Below are 4,869 nucleotides of genomic sequence, written 5' to 3'. Positions count from 1 at the left end.
AAAGGACTTACTACCTTACTGAAATCTTTGTCCCTTTCCTTGGTCTAGTTTTTCTCTGCAGCAGAAGCATGTGAAGCTTCATTTCTTTTGCACATGCAGATATTAAAAAAAAAAATGAGCTTACAACAGCAAACCCTGCTAAGTCCTCTCTGGCTTCTTAGAGAAACCCTATAGCAGCAGTGGTCCTGTTAAGTAATTGTCTTTTCTTTCCTCCTGAACCAGTTATGAAGTTTGGCTTGCATGCATTTTGTCAGGTCCAGGCAGTAGAGTGTGAAGATGAGAAGTTCTCTGATTGCAGTTTTCTTCACTGAGAGAGTGGATCCTAATGTCTGTGTAGAGTACAGTGTATTCTAGCATCAGATATTTGCTGTTTAAGTGACTTGCCACAGCCTGAGATTCTCTCCCATACAACCTCTTCTCCTCTTTCTTCCTATGGCTTATAATGGCCACAAATGATGTTGAAGTTTTGCAGTCAAACCTAACGAATCCTGTTCTGTATTGGCCCTTCTTTTTTTTTTTTTTTAAGGATTTCTTTTATTTTCATTGGAAAGGCGGATATACAGAGAGCAGAGACAGAGAGGAAGATCTTCCGTCCAATGATTCACTCCCCAAGTGAGTGCAACGGCCGATGCTATGCCGATCCGATGCCAACCCGGGTGCAGGGTCCCAAAGCCTTGGGCCATCCTCGAATGCTTTCCCAGGCCACAGGCAGGGGGCTGGATGGGAAGCGGGGCTGCCGGGACTAGAACCGGTGCCCATATGGGGTCCCGGGCGTGCAAGGCGAGGACCATAACCACTGCGCCATTGAGCCGGGCCCTGTATTGGTCCTTCTTGAACTGGCACAGCACTCCCCACCATTACTGGAAAGTTTAAGGGCCACTTGGTGCTGTCCAGTCTGGATCTGTGTGATGTCCACATCTACAACAGGGAAGAAATACAAGTAACTGTTCTCCTATTCCATTCTAGACATTTGGACCAATTTTTTTTTTCAGTCAAACTTCTTACTAAATAGATATGAATACATAGAAAAAGAGAGAAACAAAGAGTGAGAGTGTTAGGAGAGTATTCCACTGACATCAAGCATCAAAGAGATAGGAAAAAAAAAAAAAAACTTTCATCCACTAGTTCTCTCTCCAAGTGGCAGCAACACCCAGAGCTGAGCTGATCTGAAGCCAGGAGCTAGGAGAGGCCAACCTCTCAGGATCTCCCACCCTGGAACTGTTCTCTTACCACAAAATGTGCTAAATTTAAATTGTTGTTTGACATTTTAGTCTGTGCAGTCTGGATATTCCCTTCTAACAGCTGTGTGTGTGTGTTTCGGATGCCTTTTTGCTTTATGTGGCTGTTTTCATCCTTTCAGTGATTAGAACGTACTGTAGATACAGAACTCGAATGAGATTTTAATAGTGTAAATCATCTCACATTGCCATTTACCGATTATATAACCTTGGACAAATTACTCATCTTTCTTAAACCTCAGTTTGTTATATATTTGTATGATAGGAGGACAAAGATAATACAACAGACTTTCCCCACCTGCTTGCTCACTATTCAAGTGACCGACATGACAGTGCTGGCCAGAGCTAAAACTGGAAACTCAATCTCAGTGGGTGGCCCAGCAGCTAACATTTTGAACACTGGCTCTGCCTCCACAGGAGATGTAATAGCAAGAACTTAGAATCAGGACATGCAATCAAACTAAGCACTCCAATATGGGATGTGGTCATATTTTTGGGGTGTAAGATGCCCAAACTTCTGTTTTGTTGTTGTTGTTGTTGTTTAATGTAAGTTATAGCTTCAAACTCATGTAGTCATTGTATTAAATGAGTTAAGTCACATAACACCACATAGACCTTGGCTCATATATGTGTGGAAAACGTTAGATGTCCACAGCAGGTGCAGGAATCAGTGATGGCCACTTCTGTCCACTATGATTCATTGCGTTGCGTGCTTCTTTGTTGTATTTGCAAGTGCTGTCCTTTATATTGATTTCTCACATGCTACACTCAAAACTGACCTCCAGGTTTTCCAATGTCTTATTGCCAGCAGAGTGAGCATCATTTTTTATTTACTTATTAATTTGTTTAAAAGAAGTGGAATAAATAATACAGGAGACTAGCAAAGTCTGTATTACTTTCTTTAAGCATTAGGATCAAGTTCTTATCTCATCTCTGGTTACTATTTAATTTTAATAAATGAAGCATAATCCAACCTAAAAAATTGAGAAATATTTATCATGTTTGATATTTTCTTTAGAACATCTTAGTGCAACAATAATTTTGCATCTTTGGAGCCATAATTGCCTTGCCTAACCCTGGTTCTTCTTGGCTTTTCCCTTCCTCTGCTGGTCACTGGCACCTGAGCTGGTTATTTTGTCCATCTGATATTGCTCTTGTCCTTCCTCCATGTTGCCTTCTCACTTAGCCTTTTCTATTGTCCTCTCTAAGTTTATTCCCTCCCCTTGTTTCTCAGCTCCCTGTGGTTTTCTGTTTTTGTTACTCAGGGCAGTTCTCCACCTACCCATATTGGAAAACAGAGAGCTGCTGCAGCCAATCTGCTTACTGTCTGGTTTTACATCATGTGATTTATGAGCTGCAGTGAGATGCTTTTAATCTGTCTTGCTGCAGCTCTGAGTCTGTAACATGCCTGACTGGATGGCAGTGCCTGGAAGAGACAGAGCAGGGAATCTGGGGAAAACTGGAGGGTTTACACAACTAATGTTTTAAAATGTGCATCAAATCCAATGAGGCCAAGGTTGGAATTTCTATAGAATTCCAGGACTGCCTTAATCACATTTTTGCTGAGAGTAGGAGGTGAAAGAAATGGGAAATTCACTGAGCTCTATTAAGGAGCCAAAGAATTATTAGCTGCTCTAACAAAGGCTCCTGTATCTCCAAAGAAAATGGTTCACTTTCAAACTAAGTAGAGGAATAAACATCTCTGCTCCCAAGGCATCTCATCCAGAACCTTTGGAATGACCTGGAGTCATTAATGAGACTGAAACCTCATGGAAGCTAACAGGGTCTCGAAAAGAAGAATGGAGTGAGAAGGATTGAGCATCCTCCACCATTGGACATTCAGCTGCCTGGGGACTCAGCCCCTAACTCACAGATGAGGGATGGTATGGCAGAAGGTGCAGGTGAAGGACAGAACACAGTAGGAGGTCCAGACTGTTCACCTTTTGTTAGAAAATGAGTCATCTGTTGCTGAGAAGGTCTGAGATTCACTGAAAGCGGGAATGACGATTATTGTTAACCTGCTTGACAACCCCACAGAAAGGAATTGTGGGAAGTCACTGAGTCAACTGAGACTGGGCTGGCCAGGTGTCTATTTTCACTACGGATCAAGTTTTCCCAGCATTTCCATGAATGTCATCCAAGGTTATCATTGAAATGTGAACCTAGGTCTACATGGTGCTTCAGATACCCATACAGCTCATTCATGCTCAGCTCCTTGGCAATATGAACAAGGTGGCAACAGATGTTTTGCTCCTGAAAGAAAGTCTCCTTTCAGAAGACCATGCTTGCCATCATGCAGTCTGTTGTCTCTCTGACAGTGTACAAGGAACTGCAGACAGCACATTCTTGAGGAGGATGATAAAACTCAGCCAGGTGCCAGTTTATCAGCCATGGCTTTTTTATTGGGGCTCTATCATGACATGGTGAGGTTTCACATCCCTGTACATGATTCCTTTGCTGTGGCTGTAATCCAGAGCTGTAAGTAGCTCATACACAGGAAACTGGACATCAAAGTCTGTGAGGAGATGGTAGAATTGCTTATAATCAGTATTATGTATATATTCAAACACCAAAATTGATACCTTATTAAAAGAATGATTCATTTTGTTGTTGTTGGTGTTGGAAAGGCAGATTTAGCAGAGACAAAGTTCTATCTTCTGGTTCACTCCTCAAATGGCTGCAACAGCCAAAGCTGAGCTGATCTGGGGCCAGAAGCCAGGAGCTACCTCAAGGCCTCTCAAATGGGTGCAGAGTTTCAAGGCTTTGGCCATCCTTCGCTAGTTTTCCAGACCGTAAGCAAGGAGCTGGAAGGGAATCAAGTAGTAGGGATATGAACTGGCATCAATATTGGTCCCAGCCTTGCCAGGTAAGGATTAAGCTCCGTGGCTATTGTGCTGGGCACAAGCTGGTGTCTTTCACTCAGGATCCTTCACTGTGTCAATCAATTTAATGATATTTGCTCCACTATGAAGATATCCCAAAATCTTAACTTTTCATAAGTTTATTTTCCCCCCTCAAGCCTCAAGCAGCTGCAATGGCCAAAACTGAGGCTATCCAAAGCCAGGAGCCAGGAATAATTTCTGGGTCTCCATGTAGGTTCAGGATTGCAAGGCCTTGTGCCATCCTTGACTGCTTTCCAAAACCACAAGCAGAGAACTGGATGTGAAATCCAGCAGCTGAAACACAGACCAGCACATGCCAGTCAGGTACTTTGGCCACCAGGCTACTATGTTTGGGCCTAAACAGTATATTTTGAGGAAAAATGAAAATGATTTGAGCAAGCGCACAAAGAAATGGTCCACTATGAGTTAGAGTCAGAGAGTGCCATGGATGCTTTGTGGAAGTGTTCAGTGCCATCTGACCAGCGCAGATAGAGACAAGGAACTTTTACATCAGCAGTTCTCAAAATTTCCCTTACATTGTAAATAGTGTAAAAAAAAAAAATCTCCATTTTTTTTCAGATTATCAAGATCTGACATGTGATTCTAAAAATTTTGAAAAACATAAAAGCAAATGATAAAGAAAATATTTCTCATTTTTCCTCCACTCAGAAATTGTGCTGGAATTCTGGTGTCCTGGATCAAGCTGATTCCTACAACACTGCCATCCCACGTCAGAGCAGCAGTTTGAG

The 4,869-nt window shown here is 42.3% G+C and overlaps 1 pseudogene; it reads right to left on the bottom strand.

Moving 5' to 3' along the window:
• Positions 1–3,251: 3,251 nt before the first annotated feature.
• LOC121164429 lies at positions 3,252–4,227 on the bottom strand (annotated as a pseudogene).
• Positions 4,228–4,869: the final 642 nt, after the last annotated feature.

Source organism: Ochotona curzoniae, unplaced genomic scaffold (assembly GCF_017591425.1).
Source record: "Ochotona curzoniae isolate NIBS_2020 unplaced genomic scaffold, NIBS_Ocur_1.0 contig_714, whole genome shotgun sequence".
In the NCBI taxonomy this organism is placed as follows: Eukaryota; Metazoa; Chordata; class Mammalia; order Lagomorpha; family Ochotonidae; genus Ochotona; species Ochotona curzoniae.
Note: the sequence above shows the minus strand (reverse complement) of the source record. Positions and strands in the feature narration are given on the sequence as shown.